General features: G+C 43.6%; 1 long non-coding RNA gene across 1 annotated transcript in view; it reads right to left on the bottom strand.

Moving 5' to 3' along the window:
• LOC146813722 (uncharacterized) overlaps positions 1–26,411 on the bottom strand; it is a 156,829-nt gene that overhangs the window by 101,185 nt on the left and 29,233 nt on the right. The window contains exon 2 of the long non-coding RNA XR_014962891.1: positions 8,974–9,161. This is a non-coding gene — a long non-coding RNA (uncharacterized LOC146813722). The remainder of the gene's footprint in view (positions 1–8,973; positions 9,162–26,411) is intronic.

Raw genomic sequence — 26,411 nt, 5'->3', positions numbered from 1 at the left:
AATCACATAATATTTAAACCACAGTACATATGCACAACACATTTATACAGTAATAATTCATGAGAGTGTATTAGGTAGAGAAATGATACTTCGCTTTGGCTGCAGCAGCAAAGTAAGGGGAGTAGTTGTTCTGTGTTGGTTCTGATATAAGGAGTGGTGTGCCTTGATTGGTTGATGGGCTTGTGGAAAATGTAGTTTTGTGTTTTTACTGTTTTAACTGGCTGCTGAAAATTTTTAGAAGCATAATCTGAGCCTCCAGTCCTGGCATAGAATTGTATTTTCTGTATGTTAAAGGTGGTAATGCTGCCCCAGTACTGAGCAACTGAATAAGGCCTAACCTCTGGTTTTGATCCATCACTATATTATAAAATTAATTGGAAAATTGGTAGTTCTGTGAACTGATGAATTTGAGCCATTCATACACCCAAGTAGATAATAATATAAAGCACTCATTGGTTGATTCAAAAAGTTGATTAAACTTGAAAAACAATAGTACAAATATTTGTATGTTAAGTATTAATTTTAGAACTACTAACATAATTTTCAATTTAATATTTCATTAATTACAAATATAGTAAACTACATACAAATTATTTTTCTTATGTTCAAAGTAAAATTTCAACTAATGTAAAAAATGAATACATTAAATATTTTTTAAAATAAAAAGTAATTTAATAATTTAATTAAACTTTTTATATATTTTTAAACTATAGAGTTTAAGTTTTAAATATTTTTTTAATTTTTACTTAAATGTTAGCATTCAGTTTAATTTCTATTTTTTTTAATGTAAAAACACTCAATTTAATTTATGTATATTTTAGTTGAAAATTATTTCTCATGGGGTTCTATTTTGAGTCCCTGCCTCCGTGTTATTTTTTTTTTAAGGGAATGTGTTGCATTATCAGTGGTTAGCCATCTCTGGTGCTGGATGTACTATTGCTCCTCTTTGGCTGTAGTAATTTAGACTCTCACATTTAGCTTCACTCTCTGTATCAGGGGGTGGAGATATGCAAGTCTATAGTTTTGAATAAGCTTACACTCTTAAATAGTGAATAGGAAAAATTAAAGTTACTCAAAAGTGTAAGAATACACCGAAGCGTGTAAATTACTCACAAGTGTAAATTACCTTTATGAATATGTCCCATAACCAGGGCCACTGGAATTTTGCGTCAGGAGAGGGCTAAATTATGCGGCAGGGTTCAGTAAATTATGTGGTAAGGAAAGGCAAATTATGCAGCACATTTTGTAATAGTATTACCTCATTATTTTGTCATTTTTAAAGTTGGTAACACTGCCTGGGCATTGTTGCACCTCATTAATACAATTTTAATGCCCACATATAACAATAAACAACACAAGGGTGACCAGTCGAGCTTTGCATAAGGCCTTTCAGTGTGCAGCACCACGTGTCACTGCATTTTCAGTAGCTTTTGAACTGTATCAGCTAAAAACAAAATTTGTTTTTTTCTTAAAACATGCAGATTATGCGGCACATGATGGATGATTTGGCAAAAGCAACAAATCTATAATTATGCAAAAACCATCGCGGACACACAATCACATAATTCCAGTGGCCATGCACATAACGTGCAGTTCTCTCCTAGTTTGGTCTGAGGAAAAGAATGAATAAGCAGACCGATATCCAAAAAGTTCAACATAGTAAAGCAAACATCAGACAGTGTCCTTTACATCATTTGATCCAAGATAAGAGCCACAAAATAAAGCTTCCACAGACCTTGCCAAAAAAGCATAGGGACACTACGTTACAGCTACGTATCATGTTTGCTTGTGATTGTATATTTGTCTTTTTAGATTTTTCCTTTCGACTAATTGGATGAAAGGACACCTATCTGTAAGTACACAGTTAGGTATCAGTGATCAAGGGTAGGGTACACCTTGTCGTGTGTATACCGCCCGGGTCACGCACACTTGGTCCTGACGAAAACCTGGTACTACCCACTACAGGTTGAAACATGTAGACCTTTTAATGCACCTTTTTGGCAATTTTTTTCACTTTACAGATAATGCACCTTTTTGGCAATTTTTTTTCACTTTACAGATACCAGAGGTCAATCTAATCAAAACAGGTATCTAACCAATTTTTAACATTGTCCAGTTGCTCTAGAATAAAGATTTTTCAGTGAGTTAAATCTTGCCAAATTGTAAACCACTTTGTCACTCACATACACAAAACCAACCAGCTCCACTGTAATCAGGTGTCGAAGCACACCCAGATGGCATTTGGCTATTCGGGTGGGACCCCGATGATGAGGCATGTCACCAACTAGGTTGGTGAGTGAGGGGTCTTCTTATGAAAGAACAATTTCCCTTCTTGTGCACCTCTCCCAATACTTTGAGACTTTGAGTGGTGATACTCCTCCTATTGTTTATTTATTTGCTTTATAAGGGGACCAGGAGTGTTCCCCTCCACGTAGTGGAAATCCCTTTCTCTCTCCTGCGGTTGCAGTTTTGCAGAAGAAGGACCCTTCTCAGAGGACCTCCGTCGAAGACAATGGAAGACTTGGAAGAAAATGCTTCTGGAGAAGAAGGTGAAGAAGTCTAATGGAATCCACAGGTGGATTCTGGAAGTGAAGAACCTGCAAGCCGAGGACCAAGTCTATGCCACTCAGAAGAAAACACAATGCCCCCTGAGGCCGGGAGGTTCAGGAGAGTTGACGGTGACCTTGTCGCTGCAGCTGTGAGGACCAGATGATACTAAGGAAGGCCGGGAGCCATGCTGGAGCTGTCCCACATCGGATGTCATCCGATGTGATCAGTGTCTGGCAGGGCACCAACAAGCCTTCGTAGCCGCAACTGGTGTGGAGAACGAAGGAGCAACGTTGGGACCACCAAGGTCCAATGGACTCACCAAAAGCAGGAGTCAGAGCAGGCCCGAGCAAGCAGGTGACCCCACTAAAGCAGTAGAAGACTCTCTGGAGGACCCACAGGCTGAAGGCACAGAAGTCGCCAGAGGACCTTGAGCAGCTTACCAAGAACGAAGGCAACAAGCCTTGGCAACAGCAAGTCGACACAGTGCACAGGGGTTCGGTCCCAGCGAGGGATACCTACAGAGAGGACAGGTCAGGCCTCGAGGGAGTTGCAGAACCACCACCTGTGTTGTTGAGCCTCGGTACGTCCGTGGGACGACACGAGCAGTAGACCGATCAACATCACTGTGGTGCCTGCAGATGCAGGGGAATGACTTCTTCACTCCATGGGAGATTACTTCAGGTGTCCTTAATGCCCACAGGTCTGTCGAAGAACCTGGCAAAAGCACAGACAGACGACGAAGAAGACTTACAGAAAAGTGAGACCAGGAGCAGCAGGAGTCTTTGTTGGTTCAGTCTTGGTTCCAAGTCAAGTGAAGTCCAAGTGTCCAGATGGTTGAAGAGTGACATGTTTTCAGGCTTGAGTCTTGTCCCACAGAGAATCTAAGGAACCACCCACAGGTAAGCCCTTAAGTACCCTAGGGAAAGGGTTGAAATGACTTGGGGTTGGACAGAGGGGAGGATAATCCCATGTCCTTTGTCCAGTTTCACGCCAGAGTGGGAGCCAGGGGCTCCCTGAACTGGCTCAAACTGGAGTATGCAAGCAGGGCACCAAATGTGCCATTCAAAGCAGTCTGGTGGCGCTGGCAAGCACCCCCACCCCAGCCTAATACACTAAGTCCAGTCTGGAAGGTGGTCACACCTCCCTGTGACAGGAAACCTATTGTTCTACCTTCCCCTGCTTGAGCTTGGCTCAGAAGCAGGAGGGCAGAATCGTGTCTGTGGTCGGCAGCAGCACTAGCTTGCTGTCAGACCCTGAAAGGCTGTTACCCGCAGTACAGGTTGTGCCCCAAGGGAACCCCCAGTCCATGGAATCATACTCACAACCCAAGAATCAGTGTTGGGGTATGATTCCAACATGTTTAATACCAAACATGGCTGGGTTTGGTGCAGTTCGGTCTAGTTAGACTTCTCGTAATGACTGATGCACACTATATGAATTAAAATGGCTGACCCTACATACTGGAGAATCGACTCCGGGGTCGGTGGGGGTGTCCTGCTCATGCAGCGGCACCCTCACACTTATAAACAAGCACCCTGCCCTCAGGACTGAAGAGCCTGCCATAAGGGTGACTTGTAGGTTTTAAGTGCAGTGACCTCAGATGCAAGGAAACTTATATCTGTTGTGAGAGGTGCAAGCACCAACTTACACATGCTGCAATTACAGCCTGTAGTCACAGTTTAAGTGGACTCCCATGGGTGGTACAATACATGCTGCAGCCCATGGGAAACCCCTGGTGTACCTATGCCCTGGATACCTCAGTACCATATATTAGGGGCATACAAGAGTACACCAGTAGCCAATTGTGGATGTACACAAGTACTTACCATGGTCAATTTAGGCAGAAAGTACAGTGATTGGGGTCATGATTCGAAGGATCCCAGCAGACTAAGTCAAAGACCCATAGACACCAAGCAAAACCCAGGGGTTACCATGCTCGAAGCACCCTACCTTTCTACAAGAAGAATACAGTTGACCGCAGCGGAGTTGCAGCGCTACTCCTCTTGGACCTCTCGGCTGCCTTTGACACAGTTGACCATGACACTCTGAAACAAAGACTCTATGAAGCCAGCATAGAGAGAACTGCTCTAGACTGGATCGCGTCCTACCTTTGAAACAGAACTAATGTCATCCATACCCCACCTTTCTCGTCCAAACTATACTCCACAAAAGCAGGGCTCCGTCAAGGTTCTATCATCTCACCCATGCTTTTCAACATCTACATGAAGTCATTACCGGTACTGATCAATCAATTTCACCTCACGTGCTATAACGATGCAGATGACAAGCAAATACTCCTTCAACTGGAATTCCCCAAAGACATTAAAAAATCGCCAATTTTCTGTTGTCTCAGAGCTGTGGATCAGTGGATGACTTGGAGCCATCTCAAATAGAATGCTTTAAAAACGTAAATACTCACGTGTGGCGATTGGAAACATTACGACCCGCTTGACGCCTGGCCTGATGAACTGAGATCACCACCTAAATTATCGAATGAAGTAAGAAACCTTGGAATGACCATGGACTCCAAGCTGTCGAAGAATGCCCAAGTGAACAAACTAGCAAGATACATGGGATGGGACCGCGCTTCATCAGGAGTAAAATCACCAAGCACATTCAACAAAGGAACCTACGCTCTAAAGAGGCATCTCGCCTCAAAATCCCAAGATACAAGAAAAAAAACATGGGTGGCACATCCTTCTCAGTTCAAGCAGCCAAACTATGGAACTCTTTACCCCCAAACATAAGATCAGCGGACAACCACCTTATCTTCAGAAAACTACTCAAGAATTGGCTCTTCCCCACATAAGCACCATGCGCAAACAGAAATTTACAGCATATTCCTCTGTATATAAGCATTTATTTTCACTATAGATATGTACCTATCATTGTGTATTGCTTTGTATATACATGTAGAATAATTATGTTGTTATAAATAAATAAAAAATCATCTTTGGTCTACATGTACTTACTTCCTTTGTGCATCTATGTACCTTCCATGTACTTGGATCTGTGTGTCTGTTACCTTTCTCCTGAAAAAGAATATCCAATGCACTACCCTATTTCTCATCCTATACCTCTATCAATATCTTTAATCTATATATACTTACCTCCTTTATGCATCTATATACTTTCAATGTACTTATGGATCTATATATTTATCAGTTTCTTCTAATTTAGCATTTCAAATGCACTACCCTATTTCTCAGCCTATACTTCTCTCAATATATCCTCTGGCCCAACCTTCTGACTCGTCTCAAACTTCTTTCTACTACTCTTTCCAATGCACTACCCTATCTCACACCCTATACATCTATCAATATATCCTCTACATCCACTCTCTCATTTATCCCTAACCCCATACCACTACAATGATCCCAAAATAACCCTTTCTAGACTCTCTCCTACTCAACCACTCCTTACATCATCTGACACCACTTTTTTACTATACCGATCCCCCAAAACAAACCTTTATACACTCTCCCCTCTGACCTTTTCCCCTCATAACCCCTTTTTACTCATCCAAAAGCCTCCTCCTACTGCTATGACCTAAAAAAAAAATCTCACTCTTCTGTCCCTCCACTATTCTTTTCAATCAAAATAACAGACTAACCTGTTCACTTCCCAATTTCCATATTCCACTATAGTAATTCACCACTAATCCTTTATGGTTTCCAGAGTAGCATACTACTCACCAAGGAAGCGTTTCAACACCCTATCAGGGTTACCAGCGCTTAATAATTGCAAACCTTTTTCCCTTTTCTACCCCTCCCCAACCCTTCTCAATCCAAATAACTGACTAACAAATCCACCACTCAAATTACTTTCATGTTTTGCCATACTAATTCAACAGTAATCCTTATGGATTCCAGAGTAGCGTGCTACTCGCCAATAAAGCGCTTCAAAATCCCATCAAGGGGTAGCAAGCGCTATATAAATACAAACCTCTTTCCTTCTTCTATCCCGCAACCTACCCTTCTCTATCCAAATAACTAAATATCATATCCACCACTCAAATTACTTCATACTTCACTATACTAATTTCAACACTAATCCTTTATGGGTTCCGGGGTAGCGTCCTACTCACCAGAAAAGCACTTCAACACCCATCAGGGGTAACAGGTGCTACATGAATGCAAACCTTTCTTCCCTTTTATCCCTCCGCTACCCTTCTCACTCCAAATAACTGACTAATATCCACCACTCAAATTACTTTCATATTTCACCATACTAATTCCGCACTAATCCTTTATGGGTTTCTGGAGTAGCATGCTTCAACACCCCATCAGGGGTAACAAGCGATATATAAATACAAACCTTTTTTTCCTCTCTTCTATCCTTCTGCTATCCTTCCGAATTCAAATAACTGACTAACCTATCAACCACTAAAAATGTACTTGCATGTTTCACTATACTAATTCAACACTAATCCTATATAGGTCCCAGAGTAAAAGCGCTTCGACGCCTCGTCAGGGTTAGTAAGCGCGATATAAATGCAATCACAATACAATACAACACGGAATTCGGCTACAAGACTACAACTACTCCATAATCCATAAATCGAGAAAAGTTAGTAACCTCACTGACTACATGTCCAGACACCCACTCCCAATCCACAAAAACAGAAGATTGCAGATAAATATGATCAGGCAACACCACCAGCTGTGTCCATCCAGACCACCAGACCACTCACTTATACAGACCCACACCCTTTTCCCCTGTAGATGTCGTCTATCGCTCAGCCTGTGTGGTAAAACACAGCAGTGGGTTTCTTTGGCCCGTTAAAATCATGCAAATGCATAATCGTCATCAGAAGAATCCTCAAGACTCCCGCTGGCCAAATCACTAACCTCAACCAAAGCAAGAACAGTCCTACGCTAGATGAAGTGTTTGCAACCTGGAGAATCCCTGAAGTTGTTAACATTGCCAATGAACTCCCATTTAATAGCCAAGAGTTTGCCGAATTTGCCGCACACCAGGATTTCAAACAATGCTGGTTCACACCTCTGTGGCCACAAGCAAATGGGATGGTTGAGCAGTTAATGTTGACCCTCAAAAATGCACTCCAGTAAGCAGAGCCCACCCAACAGACTCTCAACACCGTCCTAAGACCATATTGCAACATCCCTCACCACTCCACCGGACACTGTCCTGCAACACTGATGCTGGTATGAGATGTTTGTACCCCCATTCCGAGGTGAATGCCACCACCCACCACACCAGCAGTCACTGATGAGACAGTGCGTCAGATAGATCGGAAAGCAAAGAAAAAGATGAAACAATACGCTAACAGATCGAGATGTACATGCTCTTCTGACCTCAGTGAGGGAGACTGGGTGTTGGTAAACCAAAAGCAAGCAATAAAATCTGACACAAAATAGAAGGTGGAACCAATGCAAGTGACATCTTAAAAAGCATCCATGATCACAGCAAGAGCTAACTGCTAAGAGCTGACACCCAACATCTCACACTTCAAGACACACTACCAGGTCCCTCCCTGATACTCAACCAAAAGTGAAGATCCTTAGGAACATGAAAGCGGGACCAAGAGCAGCTGCACAGGTGAGAAATTGAGCCAACCATGAAGAACAAGGAGGAACCTCAAAAGACCCACGAGACTCATTGAAGAAATGTTACCTGCTGAGAAAGTACTGCTGCCAACCATCCAATGTTCTTTCCAATGAAAGGGAGAGATGTAATGGCACAGACTGAGAAACAGTGGCACAAAGGTCAACGCACCAGCTGACCTCCAGCTGCAGCACCCAGGGCATAAAGTGCCCGCAAAACAAGTGACAAAAAGGGGTGGACTCACGGGGTAATGGGCTGAAAAGGCCAGAAGGGGGGTAAGACGGTTAGACGACGAGAGGGTCACACACACACACGTACTGTGGTGCTCTGACCTAATGAATAAAGAATGTTACACCCTTACCTAGCTGCCGTGCATGGATTCAGTCCATAATAAAGTATTTGAACAGTGTAGGTAGCCATCTATGTAAGTTACACAAATATCCAGGAACACAGATATGGTGGGCTAGCTTTTGGTAGTTTGCTTGAAAACCTACTAGAAAATAAAATGGTAAACATCACTAAAAAATCTCATTTTTGATACCCACCAGATGTACAGCACTTTTTCCTGTAAAATGACTACTCTGACAGCATATGACTGTCAATATCTTGGTGAGAAAAAACAATACCAGTCAACTCTAAAGACCAGCCCACATACTGAATTGCGTCTATGTATCCAGTAGTAGAGTCAATGTTGACGAACTCATCACTCTGTATCTTATTGACCATAGACAGAGGAAAGTATAAGTCCACTGGTAAATATGAGAGACAAGATGCTTGCAGAGTTTGGCAGCAAGTTATTTTACATGAACCCACAGAGAATCAAAACATCAAACTTTAAAACAGTTGAAACTCAACCATCCGAAAAGGATCCAATGGGAACTCCTTTGCAAGAATCTTCCACTGCAAGTGTTCTTGATAAAACATCTCTTCACGAAGAGTGAACCATCAACAAACTGTACGCGCTGGCCCTCCATCCTTGGAAAAAGTTGTCAACCAACAACCACTTGAAATCAACCTGATTCCGGAGTGATTCTGATCATTACCTATAGAAAAAGGATATCAAGCGATAAATTCCATCCTTTTAGGATTAGCACCATCAACACATCTTCATAACAATGCAATTATAACATGTATTTGTACATTAGGCATAACCATACTTATAAGTACAGCAGGCCAGGGTGGGATAATCCTCACCTCTGTGTCCTTAATAAATTTGAACATTCTTGTTGCATAAGCTAGAATGTTTTTTTTATTCTATGTCAAAACCGGAGGCTCAGATTATGCATGTTTTTGTCAAATATATTTTTATTGAATTTTCCAGCAATTAATCTGAAACAATATCAACACAACTTCCCTCGCAGGGGAACAGCATATTCTGGCAGAAAAACAAATGCTTGGACAAGATACGTTGCCCAGCCTAAATCGAACTCCTTGCTCAGAGAGAGGCTGAAGTGGTGGGTACAGCTGCTGACAATAGCGGAGAACGGGGCTCAGTCTGTCCAGCCTAAAGTCCGAACAACGACTCTGGACGTGTTACATTTTCTTCCTGCTAGGCTAACTCTCCTAAGCCTTCCAAGTGGAAGGCGCCACACGAAGTGAACATATAATCCTCGCCTAACAGTCCCCCCTCGAGAGTGAACATAATTACAAATGAGAAAGGAAAAAACCCTCCCCGGTTCCCACCCCCCTCCCCTACCGTGGTGGCGGCAGTAGTCATGCATTTGAATTAACCTACGATACTAGAGCTCTACTCAAAATTGAAATAGATGACGGGCCCTAATGGTGGAGGGGCATACAGCCGATGGTAGTCCTTGTGAAAGAAAGGTGACTAAAGGACCCCACTTGAACTCAAACTTCTTATAGTTATCTCTGAAAATGTCTGACATGCGTTCCAGGCTAAGCAGTTTCCATAGGCGAGAATGCCAAAGGGAGATAGCTGGTGCCTCTTTCCTTTTCCAAGCGGCTGCTAAGGTGATCTTTGCTGCTCCTATACATAGCCACATTATCATTTTATCTGCTCTGGTCTGATGTCCTAGGATGGAATCACGAAGCCCCAAAAGGACACCCGCCATAGTTGTGGGCATGGGATATCCCAATATGTCTGCCAAAATTTCTTCCCAGAAGGGGCAGATAGTGGGGCAGTCCCACCATATATGCTGAAAGTCCCCCAGTAATCCGCACCCCCTCCAGCATCTATCTGAGGTGTTGGGAAAGATTCACTTAAGCTTTGACGGGTTATAGTACCAGTCCATCATGGTCTTCAAGTGAGCTTCACAGAGTTCTGTGGAGTGATTGAATCTAATGATGTCGGACCACAAATGAGTCCTTTCTTCGTCAGTGATAGTTCACTGAAGTAACTCTTCCCACATGTACATATACCGTGGGCGTGGGGAGAGTGCGGTGGTGAGGAGGAAGTTGTATATTAAAGAAATCACCGCCTTCATGGAGGAAGTCCTGGTAAGAAAAGTCTCAAATTTTGTGAGGGGGCGAGTGGCTGCCTCTCGTACCTGAGGTGTAAGTACCCAGTGCAGTAGTTGGGTATAATGGTATCTTTCTGTGTTTGCTATGCCATAATCGCGCTTGCAATTATCAAAAGTGAGAGGGTCAAAGTTATGGAATAGGTGCGTCAAGGTGAGGCATCCTCCCTCCCTCCAGTCGTCAAAGGGTCCCTCATGTAGGGCCAGGGGAAATGCCGGGTTGCAATGGAGTGGTGTAAATGGAGAGGGGAACGTAGTCCACCTGTCGTCTTGTGAAACTGAGTCCCATACTTTTAAGGTGGTGCGCGTGGGGGTGCTGACGTACGTGTTCTTAGGTCTATCGCTTTTGGGTCGCCAAACTAGGTTCCTTATGGTCCTTCCAGTCACACTGCGATCCATATGTCCCAGTGCTTTTCAGATTCCTGCTGTGACCATTCAACTAAGACTCTTAGCTGTGCAGCTTTATAGTATAAGTGGATGTCTGGGAGACCTACTCCTCCCTCCCTGCGTGAGCGTCGCAATAGGGAGAAGGAGAAGCAAGCGAATCCCCCCTGCCAGACAAAGCATAGAATCATGGGTAAGGCCTGAAATAAATATAAGAGCTTAGGAAGGAGAGTCATTTTCACCGCGTGTATCCGGCCTAGCCAGGACAGGAAGAGAGGTTTCCATCTCGTGACATCCGGATAGATTTGGGTTAGGATGGGGGGAAATTGGCAGCATATAGCTTCTCTACCGTTGCCGTCAGCTGAACTCCCAAATATTGAAGTGAGGAAGCAGCCCACGGCAAAGGTGTAAGAGCCTGGAGCCGGTGAACTTCCGCCTGTGGGAGAGTGAGGTTGAGAATATACGATTTATCTAAATTTATTTTAAAGCCTGCTACAGCTTCGAAGCGTTGAAGCTCCGATTGCAAGTGTGGGAGGGACGTGGGCGGGTCGTAGAGGGACACAAGGACGTCATCCGCAAATAGAGAAATTTTGTGCGGCTCCCCCGTAAATGGCAACCCCTTTATTCCAGGATTAGCCCTCACCGCTAGTGCTAGTGGTTCAATACTAAGAGCAAAGAGCAAGGGTGATAGGGGACACCCCTGCCTTGTGCCTCTAGAGTGAACAAAGGAGGAGGATTGTACCCCATTGACTGCTACCTTAGAGTGAGGCCGAAAAGAGATAGCTCGGATCATATTTATAAATTTAGGCGAGAAGCCGAATGCTGTAAGTGTGTGGAAAAGAAATACCCAGTCAATCCTGTCGAACGCCTTCTCGGCATCCAACCCTACCAAAACCGCCGGCATCTTACATCTGTTGGCCATCTCTATCAAATGAATAATTAGACGGGTGTTATCGTGCGTTTGGTGACCCTTCATAAATCTGGACTGATCAGGGTGTATGAGGGCAGGCATGAGGTCATTTAGTCGTTTGGCGATAATAGAGGAGTACAGTTTCGTGTCCAGGTTTAGCAGGGCAATAGGCCTATAAGAGGCACAACGATGAGGGTCCTTTCCTGGTTTAGGTATTACTGAGATCGTGGCCTCGGACATGGTGTTGGAAGTCTCGCCGTCCTCAGCCATCCTGTTAAATAACTGCACAAGGTGGGGGCCAATGTTAGGGGAGAATGTCTTATAAAAGATGGCGGTGTAACCGTCCGTTCCAGGAGCTTTGTGGGGCTTCAGGGCTTTAATAGCATTGGTAACCTCCTCTAAGGTAAAAGGAGCGGTGAAAAAGTCGTTCCATTAAGTGGACACCTGGGGCAAGGGCAACGTCCGGAGGTACTCTCGCTGATTGTCGAAGTCTAGGGTTTCCCCATAATAAAGAGTTTTGTAAAAAGAGCCAAAGATCTCTGCCTTGTCTTCATCTTTGTGCGTGATATCACCGGAGGGTCTCCGAATGCCCCATATGTACTCTCTCTCACGTTTATCCTTTAGTTCCCTCTCAAGCGCCCCTTAACCATGACCCAGCGGCCATCCTTATCACTTTGGACTGCCAGTGGTTGGAATTGTATAGTAGAACGAAACATGAGCGCCACCCCCCTGTGTTTCGTGTGAGCCGAGGATCTGTAAATTAGAGGAAATTGTTTGTGTCTAAGGCGTGTGTCCTCAGCCCTCGCTAGGTGGGTCTCTTGCAAGGCAATTATATCAAGGTGATGGTAGATTATGTATTTCCATATTTTTTGGCGCTTTTGAGGAGAATTAAGACCCTTAACTTTCCAGGTTCCAATAGTGATCGGCATTGTGCTATATGAAGAAACTACCCCTCTCTAAGGGCTTCGGCAACCCCGTTATGACAGTGATCGTTGCCTATTCCCAAAGGTCCATGCTGAGCCATTGAGCACTGATTTGGCAGAGAAAAATAGCAGAGAACCCCTCGTATGTAGTTGTTAAAAAGTCGCCACCACATCCCTCCCGCCCCCCCCTAAAACTCCCAAAAGGATAAAAACCAACAGGAACAAATAAACATTACTAAAACCATTGCTAGGTCGTCTTGTGGGGCTAAAACGCCCCCACATGGACCCGGGGGGACAACAGGTCCGAGGACCCAGTCCACGCCCATCCCGGTAAGTCTCTCAATTGTGAATCATCTTTGTACTACTGAAAATTGGGCCAACCTGTAGGACCCTATCTAGGGGGGAAAATACAGCAAGTCCCTTGCAGTATATAGTAAGACAATTAGCCATGAATTGGATAACAGGACAAACCTAAAGATAAACATAATATTGGCCATCCATCCCGCCCTTTTAGAAAAAAGGAGACACCATTGTTCTGACCTATGGAGCACTCTTAGTCGATAACAAGTCCATAGCTCCAGTAAAGGGCCTGGACCCCAAACACAGGGGCCGAGGAAGAGTGCAAGGGCGGAGATTCGTGATCACGGGAAAGATGTGGCTCTATTACTCCAGTCTCCGGAGTTATCCTGAAACAACAACCTCCTCGGCGAACGTTCGTAGGTCCGTGCAACACACTGTTGGTGAAGTCGAAAGGTCTCACATCCGCTGAGATGCAGACTGTCATCTACCATCAATGACCTCTACGTGCCTTCGTCGCCCAGGTGGAGGTTGATTGTGAGCCCGGGGGGGGGGTCACCAGTTTTGCCTCGAACGGGGCCATCCTCCTCGGAGGGGAGGCCCAGGAGCTCTAACCTCTCCTTTTGCTCAGTAATGTGGCGTCGCTTGTTCTGGAAGTCAAAACTGAGCCCAAACGGGTAGGTCCACCGATATCTGATTTTGTCAGCTTGTAATTTGGTGGTGATAGGCCTGAGCATTTGTCTTCGTGCTAATGTAGACGGTGCGACATCCTGATATATGGTACAGGAATGATCCTGGAAGGAGATAGAGTTTTTCGATCTGGCCGCCTGTAGGACCGCCTCCTTGACCTTATAGGAGTGGAAATTCGCCAGGATGTCGCGGGGTCGCCTCTTTTCGCCATTCTGTGCTGGGCCCACCCGATGAACCCTGTCGAGCTTTATCTTGAGAGTCTGGGGCTCAGAATCTCCGCGAAGAGTCCCTCTATAAAGGCCTCTAGGTCCGACCCTTCCGCACCCTCCTCCAGGTCCCTGACCCGTATGTTCTCCCTCCGTGCTCGGTTCTCCAGATCTTCAGCTTTTAGTTTTGCCTGGTGTAACTGCTCCTGAAGAACCCGGACAGCCTCGCGTGTCTCGGTAGTGTGCTGCTCTTGTTCCTGGTGTTGCGCCTCCAGGTCTAACACTCTGGAGCCCACAGAATCCACATCATGTTGGAGAGAGGTCAATCGGTCCATCAGGTCAGACCGCAATTGGTCTATGGAGGACTTGATGTCCTGACAGAGTCCTGTTCGTAATTCAGATTTAAAGTCCTTGAACATGGTCAGTAGATCTGCCTTCGTGATAGCCATGGTTGCCCCTTCAATATCACCTCACAGCGTTGGGCGCCTGTCGATAGACGAAAAGAAGTCTGGTAATTTGCTGGGCGTCTCGCTTGTCCCCTTCTTTGGTGGCATAAGGATGAGGCCTCACAAGCCCCCATAGCTCCATCAGAATATTAAAGGGCCTCAAGGTCTAGCCCCCACTGTGTCACAGAGGGGGGCGTGATACCAGTCCACCCTGCTTCTAGGCCTCCCCTTAGAACAGTGACAATACTGTCCCACGCCCTCTGCAGGTATTGGTGGTTAGTGCCGAGGTGTCACCCAGAACGCCCTATCAAGAGGAAGGAGCCATACTAAAGAGAGGTGCGTAGGGTATGGAGGAGGCCGCGTGTGGCATCTAGTGCAGACCGGGGCAGCAAGGAATGAGAGGCCTCCAGAAGCTGAATGCATACCCCATTACCGAGTGTGTAGCCTCTAATCAAGGAGGAAGCTGAAGAGGAGACTGTCGCACGGGGACATGGAGTAGGTGGCTCCGTGGTCGTGAAGGCTTAGAGTGCACTCGGGGTGTAAAGTATGCATGGGGGTGGGGTCCATCTACACACCCCCGAATATTGCCGCCAACAGGCTTGCGGTAATTAAAGAGGAGAAACCCCCCTTCACCACATCAAGCACTCCACCGCAGTGATAGATTATGCATGTTTAAAGCTGTGCCACCACCACTGACGTAGCAAAACCAAAGGGGATGATGGACGGAGTGTTGAACATTGCAAGCACTCACCCCCAGTCAACTGATCTGGGTTTAATCCATCATCGTTCTTTAGCTCACTCCGCCACCCCAGTTCAGACATGGCCATATGCAAATCGGTCTGACCCTGTGCCTCGTGGAAACAGTCCAGCCCGAACTGCCAAGCCATGTCATCCCTGGACCGGAAACAAGCATCCTGGAAACGGTTTCTGGCTAATCAGCCGTCATCAGACAGGTTAGCTTGAATCCAGTGGCAAAGTGAGCAAGGGACCCACGTCTGGGCATACCCTGCCAACTTAGGGTGAACAAAGCAAAATCAAAGAGGATGATGGACGGAGTGTTGAACATTGCAAGCACTCACCCCCAGTCAACTGATCTGGGTTTAATCCATCATCGTTCTTTAGCTCACTCCGCCACCCCACTTCAGACATGGCCATATGCAAATCAGTCTGACCCTGTGCCTCATGGGAACAGTCCAGCCCGAACTGCCAAGCCATGTCTTCCCTGGACCGGAAACAAGCATCCTGGGACCGGTTTCTGGCTAATCAGCCGTCATCAGCCAGGCTAGCTTGAATCCAGTGGCAGGGTCAAGACTGATTTGCATATGGCTGGGTTCAAACTGGAATGGCATGGTGAGCAAAAAACCGATGGATTTAGGCGCAGATCTCTGTAATGGGGTTAATGTATGACATTGTTCTGCATTCTGTCCATCAACTGTTGTTTTTGCATTTGTTACCCCGAGTTTGACGGGTATGCCCAGACGTGGGTCCCGTGCTCTCCATGCCACTGGAATCAAGCTATCCTGGCTGAAGACGGGTGAAACCCAGAAACCGGTCCTAGGATGCTTGTTTCCAGTCCAGGGAGGACCTGGCTTGGCAGTTCGGACTGGACTGTTCCTATGAGACACAGGGTCAAGACTGATTTGCATATGGCTGGGTTCAAACTGGAATGGCACGGTGAGCAAAAAAACTATGGATTTAGGCCCAGATCTCTGTACTGGGGTGAATGTATGACATTGTCTGCATTCTGTCCATCAACTGTTGCCTTTCCATTTGTCACCCCGAGTGGGACGGGTATGCCCAGACGTGGGTCCCGTGCTCTCCATGCCACTGGAATCAAGCTATCCTGGCTGAAGAGGGGTGAAACCCCAAAACCGGTCCTAGGATGCTTATTTCCAGTCCAGGGAGGACCTGGCTTGGCAGTTAGGGCTGGACTGTTCCCATGAGGTACAGGGTCAAGACTGATTTGCATATGGCTGGGTTCAAACTGGAATGGCATGGTGAGCAAAAAAACGATGGATTTAGGCCCAGATCTCTGCACTGGGGTGAATGTATGACATTGTTCTGCATTCTGTCCATCAACTGTTGTTTTTGCCTTTGTCACCCCGAGTGGGACGGGTATGCCCAGACGTGGGTCCCGTGCTCTCTATGCCACTGGAATCAAGCTATCCTGGCTGAAGAGGGGAGATAAGGTGACCCAGTCTAATTCTAGATCTGGGTTTCATAAATAACTTCATATATTTTAGTTTATCAAGAATAGGCTTATATTGGGAATACCCAGGGATCCCAAACCTCTTCAATGTTACGGATGACCTAGAGGTCAACAGATATCAGAGGGCACTGCTTTGGTTGGGTCTGATCATTACAAAACGAGAGAGATCGATTGAGCCTGGAAAGACAGTAAGTCTTCCCCATTGAGAAGTGGGCCAAAGGCATGGATTATTGTATGAGATTGGGCTGCCCGATCTACCTGGCGAGAGGGTGCCACCAGAAACACCACAAAGTTTGGAAGGATTGGGCCGGGTACAGCGGCATGCAGTTAGAGCCCTTTCCAGCAAATCCATGGTCAATTTTTGCAGATGCACGCTCAAGAGGCCCTGACGTACATGACTCACACACGGGGTGAGGGGCTCAGAGTTTGCCATGCAGTCATGGGCTGTTAAACAATGTCTTATACATTGTTGTCTTAATGTTCAGCTGCTATATTGATAAAATGATGCTGCCTCTTGTGCCTTTATACTTTATGCTCTGTACCACCTATGGAAGCTGTTCGTTAAAATCAATACAAATGATTTTCAAAAAAGAAAATAGGTTTGTAATAAAGTTTTGAAAGTTGATTCTAAAGACCAACCAGCCGCTCTAAGACTATCATCTACACGAAATCCCAAGGAAAAAGATATGGATGCCATTGCTGCTCTAGCTGAGTGAGCTCTAAAAACGGAGGCATCAGTACCTGCTTCTGTTAGGAGCCACCACATCCTTCTGGCTAAGATGGACACATCCACCAGTTTATAAGGTTTCTGTAATGCAGTCAGAAGTTGTCCCCTTGGGTCTAACCAAAATTCGCTAGTACTAGCCTTGTACGCTTTCAGACACTTCGCTAAGGGCACCAACCTGGAGTTCGATTTTGTCTGTCAGGTAATGGAAAAGGTAACACCCTCCAGAGAGAAAACCCTACTAGAGAGGACCAGGGCTCACACATGTGAAACCCTCTTATAAGAAATGAAGCAAAGTAACTTTGTGAGTTTAGCCGGCAGCTGTTTGCGGGAAAGCATTTATTGTCATACTCAACGTTCAAGAAAATTGAGGACAATATTTACATCTCATAACACAAAATACAGAGATTGAGGATTGGCCATCCTAATACCCCGCACGAGTTTACATACTACTGGGTGCTCTCCGACCAGTCTACCACCAATAGGCATATGCCTACCCAAGATCGCTGATCTAAAGTTTTGATCTAAAGTTGTTAACAGATCTGTATGCCAACCCAGAGTTGCTAAGGAGGTTAAAAAATGAATCACCAAACAGAAATCCGCCCTAAAGGGATCAACATTCACTGCACCACCTACATCATTTTCTCCATGCCGAAGCATATCGTTTATGGGTCCTAGCAGACCTTGCCTGCTACGTTTTGTAAAATGCCCAGCAAACTCCATCTCTCATGTAAACCTTCAATGCCAGTAGCGAAAGGTATCACAAGATTATCAGAGGGTGTGGATGACCCACTGGGTTCAGCAATAGGTTCTGATGGGACGGGATCAGCACTGGGAGGGCAAAAGACAACTCTAGAATCACCAGAAACCAAGGTTGTGCTTTCCAAAGCTGAGTCACAAGAACTATCTAGCGCTTTTTGACGCCGCACTTGAGGGTGCAGTCCAGAACTCAGCTGATAGCACCCTTGCAGTGCCTCTCAAAAAGTATAAATCTTTGTCATGACAAAGCTTTATTTGACTCCATCCATAAACCATCAATAAACCCTATACTGACGTTCAAACAGCCTTTAAATTTACTGATTAACCAGCTGTACACATTTACTTTTTTTATTTTAAAGGTGTGTTGTAATCTCTCTTTTCTTCTCCTGGTTCTCTCCTCCGTGGTGTTCTTCCCTTTTCTTCCCCAGTGGTAGTTTCCCCCTCTCCCCCGCCCCTCCTCCCTCTTGGAACGTTCCGCCAGAGTTCTCATTGGAATGTTGACATGCTGTCAGTTGCGGAGAGTGGATGACAGAATAAAGACGCTTGAACTTACCTGCGTAAGCTATCTCTTCATTATAACAGTTTTATATAGCGCTGGCTGGCTAGACCCTGAGGTATCAGAGCGCTTTACAGGAGCAGGAGCAAGGCAAATATCAATGGAACAAAAGATACATGCAAAATACAATCGAGGACATGAGAATATCCAATATCGAATCAGGAGAAAGGCAAAAGATTTTAGGATCAAAGGATTACAAACAGATAAAAATAAGGGAGGTGGGACAGAGGAACACTCATAATTAAATCTAACAAGAGGCAGTGTTAACCGAATTCACAAAAAGTACAGAAATATAGTTAGAACATAAAATACATGGGAGACCATGGAGAGCAAGGCAGGTGTAAACAATAAGGAAAACAAAAGGCCGGCAGATTAGCAGAGAGATCACCTGAAATAGGTGTCACAAGATATCAGGTTCTGAAAGGATCATGTACTCCGGTATGTATCGAGGAGATGGCTTTTAAGTGCTCTTTTGAAGCCGTGGTAGGAGGGGTTGCAACGAAGGTCCCTCAGGAGGGCATTTCAGATGCGAGGCGCATTTCCTGAGAAGGAGCGAGTCTGGGTAGATTTCTTTTTTTTAGTAACGGCAGAACGAGAAGGAATGAAGAGAACAGCATTAGAGCTTCTCATCAGTCTGGCACTTCCCGCTCTTGTGAGTTTATTTCATAAGTAGTCCAGGGATTGAGAGTGAAGAGCTCTGTGGATGATGCAGGTGGTCTTGTAGAAGCATCTTCCTTCGATGGGGAGCCAGTTAAGGGACTTGAGGGCAGGCGTGATGTGATCAAACCGTTTGCAGTCTGTCATAAGCCGGGCAGCCATATTGAGCACGGATCTGAGGGGGCGAGGTAAGCTTTAGGGGTTTCAGTTTGAATAGCGTTGCTGTAGTCAAGTTTAGAGAGGACTAGCAATTGAACAAACCATTTGAAGTTGTCTTGGGGGATGAAGGGTTTGATTTTTTTAGGTGTTCAAGTGTGAAAAGAGCTCCTTTGGCTGAGTTATTGATATAGTCTTTCAGTGTCAAATTTTTGTTCAGGTTAAAACCTAAGGATTTAACTGGGTTGGAAAGAGTGAGCGGACAGTTTAGAGCTGTGAGGTCGGTGATCCAGCCTTGGATATTGAGGTGGTTGCTTTTGGGGGAGAATAGAATGATTTCCGTTTTATTGGGGTTCAATTTTAGATGGTTGGAGTAAAACCAGGATTGAATCTTGCTCAGAGTGTTGTTTAGATGACTGATGTCGCTGTGGGAATTGATTTTGTAGTAGAATCGCATGTCGTTAGCGTAAAGGGGATAGTTGATACCGGCTTGATCCAAAATTATAGTAAGGGGTTCCAAGAAGAGGTTGAAGAGCGTGGGGGGGAGAATTGAGCCTTGGGGGACACCCAGAGAGACAGGAGTAGGATTGGAGAGGCAGGAGTTAATTTTTATTTGTTGAGTTCGGTGTTTGAGGTAGGAGGTGAACAAGTTTAGGACAGTGCCATTGAGGCCAGAACGATTCTTGAGAGATTCCAGTAAGGATGAATGATTTACTGTATCGAACGCTGCTGAAAGGTCCAGAAGGATAAGAAGGCAAGCCTCTCCATTCTCTAAGGAGCGATGAATGTCGTCATCAATGTTAAGCATGGCGGTGTAAGTACTACAATACAACAACAAGTAGCGAGATGTACACCTTTATTTTGTGTCCTTGAAAATTTATCTAAAACTTAACAATTTTTTCATTGTAGGCGTGCATGCCAGGTAAGCGCTCCGTTCAACTGCGCCACAATATGAACAAAACCTCTGGACCCTATTACAGCTCCAATACCGGCAGCACAGCCACTTAATTCCATGAGTCCAATCAATTAAATCTTAATGTCCTTATTCTTCTTGTACTCTTCCATTTAATCCTTTACTTTTTACTGCCATTTTTTTTCATTTTCTTCAATTCATTTTACTCATTTTAATCCAATAGGAGATCGTTCATTCAAACACAGGAGGCCAGATGGTATCCAAATGTCACGTATTTTATTAAATTACCCAATGCATTTCGGGACGAATCCCTTCTTCAGGGGTGTCTAAAATACAAGAATTAATAAATGTGTTTACATCATTATTGAACATCAACCTCACCCTCAGTGATACACGTCTTATGTTTTTAGTAATCCCTCTGTCGATAATACATGCTCAGTTAATCACCCAACTTGCTCAAACCGCACCAGTTGTTTTCAAACAAGCGAAAAATCATATATAAACCTACCCTCTTAACACCTCCCATATCCTACTAACCTTCGCCTGTTCTCTCGCTGAACCACCTCCGTTCAACTAGCCCATTACCCCTGTTTAGACAGAAATTACTTAAAATACCTCGCATAATACTACCTTGCTACGCTTACCGTGACACACATAGTAAATCCTTCAAAATGAGAAAGCTGCATGACTTCGCTCGCTGCCAGCTTCAATTGACGCAAACGTGTTCCATATCGTTAACCTTCTGAAAGTACACAACCACATGTCTCTCTCTTTGAAGTGAAAAAATCCCTTACTTCTCGACTAGTTCTTATACTGTTCACAGCTCTGCAATTAACTCCAGGTGCTCAAACCAGTTGCAATTCACGCAAAAGCTCTAAATCACTGAACGGCACACCTCCGATTTTTTAGTCACTCCCTCCTCCATTGAAAACTGCATCGCCCAGAATCCCCTGGGATACATCCCCTCCATAACTCTACCTCTCGTCCTCACCTCCGCCGCTCTTACCCCATATCCTCAATTCAAGCCACAAATTGTAAAACAACACATCACATCAACAATAAAATGCAATCACTGAAAAACAATAATATTCAAATAGATTTAGGAACGTTTTTTTTAACAAAAGATTGAAATTCATCATGACGGTCTTCAATGCTTAACTGCAGTTCACTTGACGTGACAAAAAACACTCCTGTGTATATCATCTCTGTTTCAGTCCATTTTCTTAAGTCGAAGAGTCATTCACTTCTTTTTGTTTGTCCAAATTTATTCATGGGTGCAAACTCGCAGTTAGGATGGTAATTAATACAATACAACAACAAGTAGCGAGATGCACACCTATAGTATTATGCGAGGTATTTTAAGTAATTTCTGTCTAAACAGGGGTAATGGGCTAGTTGAACGGAGGTGGTTCAGCGAGAGGACAGACGAAGGTTAGTAGGATTTGGGAGGTGTTAAGAGAGTAGGTTTATATATGATTTTTCGCTTGTTTGAAAACAACTGGTGCGGTTTGAGCAAGTTGGGTGATTAACTGAGCATGTATTATCGACAGAGGGATTACTAAAAACATAAGACGTGTATCACTGAGGGTGAGGTTGATGTTCAATAATGATGTAAACACATTTATTAATTCTTGTATTTTAGACACCCCTGAAGAAGGGATTCGTCCTACTAGAAGGGTATCCAAAATGATCAAGGATCTGACCACCCGTGCCCTGGAAGAGGGGATCATATGTGAGAAAGAATGTGATTTTTTGAATGTGACAAAACCTAAAATGGCCTCAATATATGGGATTCCCAAAATACACAAAAGCACAATAGATCCCCCCTATAGGCCTATTGTAACCACTATCGGATCCACAACAGAAGCACTATCTAAATATGTTGATGCTCTGTTGCGCCCTCATGTCCCTAAAATAAGATCATATATAAGGGATACTACTGACATTATCAATAAAGTTGAGCAAATCCATTTTGACCGGGACACTCAATTCCTGGTCACAATGGACATTGAGGCCCTTTACAGTAACATCCCTCAGGTAGAAGCATTGGAAGCCGTGAGGTGGTTCATTGAAACCTACAATATAGAGTGCCCAGCTCAATTCATACTGGAATGTTTAGAAATTGTACTCAAAGAAAATACTTTTGAGTTCAATGGGTCGTTATTTCAGCAGACCCAAGGAGTAAGTATGGGGGCTTCGTGTGCGCCAACAGTGGCCAATATTTTTATGGCACATTATGAAGAGAGGTATATCTATAATGAAGTGGCCCCATTCAGTGAATCTACCACAAGTTGGTCTAGATTCATTGATGACGTTTTTTATATCTGGAATGGCACTGAGGAAGACCTAGCGCAATTTGTATCATGGTTGAACCTGTGTGATACAAATATCCGGTTTGTAGCCAAAAGTGACAAGCTGAACATTGAATTTTTAGATGTAAATATCAAATCAGAAGGACATACGTTATCAGTGGACCTATTTACTAAACCCACAGCTCGCAACACTTTGTTGCATTTTTCCAGCTACCATCCCAGAATGCAAAAAACGACTATTCCATTTGGACAGTTCCTCCGTCTTCGGAGGAACTGCACTAGCATTTGTGACTATGATCAACAGTCGGAAGTAATGAAAGCGAAATTCATATCTAGAGGATACCCCAAAAGATTAGTACGAGACTCATACAAAAGAGCTCGATACTATGATCGCCAAAGTCTTTTGAGAAAAAAAGCCCCCAAACAGCAGAACCGACTCGTGATGGTAACACGACACAGTACAATGAATGGCAGTATATGCCAGATTATCAATGCTAACTGGCATATTTTAAATGCGACAAGAGCGGAATCAGAACATCTACCTAGGCCAATGTTTGCATATCGCAAAAATAAAAACCTTAAAGATCTAGTGACAAGATCACGTATGCCTAAGAACACATCCACTATTATCCAGACTACAATTGGTGGCCTACCTGCTGTGAAAGGTAATTACAAATGCATGTCTTGTCTAGCATGTGAGACTGCTCTAGAAGTTAGACAATACTCCATAAATGGAGTAAAAATAAACTTACAATGTCTAACCAATTGCAAATCCTCTAATATCATCTATGCCATCCTATGCCCTTGCGAGAAACCGTACGTAGGGGAAACATCCAGGTCAATGGCAACTCGTTTGACGGAACACAGGTCAGCGATTAAAAACAAAAAGATACAAGCGCCGTTAGTCCAACACTTTATTGAGCACAGTCATACTGCAAAAGACATAAAATGGCTGATTCTTGAAAAAATTAACACTGGTGGGACTCAAGGGACTGAGATTCGCAAAAGGAGAGAAGTGCTTTGGATTTTCTCTCTAGACGCTTATAAGAGAGGATTGAATAGTGAGATACCATGGAGCCAAGCCATACGATATAACAACTAAGGTCACACTGCATAGTGGACGCCCCTCTGACACTGATGCTAAATTATCGTTCATAGTTAATGCTGTGAACGGAAGGGTCTCCGAATCCATATAACTGGAGGTTTTTACTATGAGCGTTTTATTACCGAATCCATGTAACTGGAGGTTCTACTATAAGCGTTTTATTAACTAACAATAACGATTTGGGCGTATTAAAAACAAATGGTTACCCCAACATATTATTGTTAAGCCCCTTTATCGGCTAAATGGAGGATCTATTATTTTTCCACCAAAAGGTCTTTTATTAACTAACAATAACGTTTTGGGCGTATTAAAAACAAATTGTTACCCCCACATATTATTGTTAAGCCTTTTTATCGGCTAAATAGAGGATCTATTATCGCTCCACCAACAGGTCGATGTCATAGGGAATTGACCAATCACTAAGCGAATCAGAGTATATATGGAGCGCTTTGATGCCTAGTCCCCTTTCTACCTTAATGATTCGCTGGCAACGGGGAGAAAGGACTCAGATGGCGAGGTGAGTGTAATGTGATAACCTCGGCGTCTTAGCTCGGCTTTTCAAGTGTAACGCGCCAATCGAGAATTTTAGGTAGTGGAGCACACTGATTCACTCTAATTATATGTTCTTAGGTTCGGCTGGGCCTGACTACAAACCTTCAATTGCGTCGCTGAAACAATATAGCGCGGAGATGAAATAAGTCGCGTGAAACGAAAAGTACAAACTAACCGGGTAAGACATAATTAGCGCTTGGGATAAAATCCACACAACAAAAACGAGGCTTGAGTATTTTTCTCTTACGCATTAGCCTTAATTGATTTATATGTTTCCTATTAGAACTCGTGACAACACGCTACAGGTCACTGTAGGAATCGTTCAAAACGTACTCCCCTACTGATACGGGATAAGCTCTGAACAACGCGCAAACCGGAAAAGCTCTGAATAACGCGCATAATAACTTCATAGCGTGAGTAAGTGTGTTTTTCAATAATCCGGACAGGTAGCTTTAAGTTTTATTCCCCTCTGACAAACTTTATGCTAATTTGTCTTATCGGTCGCATTTCAGTGTATCTATGGTAGGGATTTTAATAACTGCCATAGCAACGCGTAACCACAGATCACGCTGACGTATATATACACAACTGAGGATAGAGCATTGGATATAACGTCCGTTATACAGAGGGAACCTTGTCAGTAGACATATCCATTAAGAATCAGGTAACACTCGCAGCCCACCACGATACCTAGCTAGGATTTTGGTTTATTTTAATTGTTGTGTTGAAGTCTCCAGTTATATGAAGTACAGGAAGTGACCTATATGAGATTCCATTGTTACTGGACCATTAGATAGTAAGGGTGTTACTATTATGAGATTGTCCGATATCATTACTGTTATCATTACTGTGTCATTAGGGCACTATGGGTTATACTGATATAAGAGTGTCCATCACCCCCACTGAATCATTAGGCGCTATAGGTGCAACTATGATGTTATAAAAAGTAAATCATTAGAATGGTTTAAAATCGTATCTTTTGATTTGGACGTAGACATGTTTTTTGTATAGAGATGATGACTGTTGTTTTAATAAAATCAGCATGTAAATAGGAACATTGATATGAAATGTATATAAATGTAACAAATGTATATATGTATAGGGCCGATTTAGGGCCACTTTTAATATAATATGCACTTGAAATTGTGGAGATGTACAGTTGGTTATAGATTATTCTTTTTCTTTATTATGCTTTAGGAATTCTTGAATATCATGGCTGCCTGAAGAAGGCTGATCGCCGAAACGCGCGTAGACTGGAATAGAGAAAAATAGCCATGTTTATTATGCAGTAATCTTTTGTGATTTTTTGTAACATGATTGAAAACATATAATGTTTGACAAATTGTAAATCATAGATCAATTTAGAACAATTTAGTTACATTGTGTTAGGAAGCTATATTAATACATACACGAATAATGTGTTAGATTAATGAGGGAAAAGAAAAGCCAAAAAAAGTATATAAGTTTACAAAAATATTAAAGAATGAATTTTCAAATCAATTTCTAAGTGTGATAGTTATGTTTGATTCTGGATATTGATCAACTTGTACATTGCTACAATTATTTTAATGATTGTTTCCTATATATATTTCTTCAGTATTATTTACTTTAAAACCCTGAGATAGGAAACTAAATTAGGGGTACCCTTGTTATGTTGCAAATTATTTCTCCATGGCCAGTCCATGTGGGGCAGTGTGAATATCTGTTGTATATAGTTATTACAAGTGCATTTTTTAACATGTACAATACAGTCATCTCACTTATACATTAATAGAAAGATCATACATACCTTTGAGTTTCTTTAGACACTAGTTGGATAGAATCTTATCTTTACACCCCTAACAATCCTTGGCTGTTCATTTATCACAAAATGGATAAATTACAAACATTTGGATTCACAGATGAAGATCTTGCCTCACTATTGGGGGATTTTGCCCTAGGGGGCCAAGCAGCACAAACAACTAGCTCTTTAGGTTCTGAAGACTTCATTAAATTAACTTCACTAAAGAAAAAAACA

Source organism: Triturus cristatus, chromosome 6, assembly GCF_964204655.1.
Source record: "Triturus cristatus chromosome 6, aTriCri1.1, whole genome shotgun sequence".
NCBI lineage: Eukaryota > Metazoa > Chordata > Amphibia > Caudata > Salamandridae > Triturus > Triturus cristatus.
The sequence above is the reverse complement of the archived record's forward strand: the minus strand, read 5'-3'. Positions and strand labels throughout refer to the sequence as shown.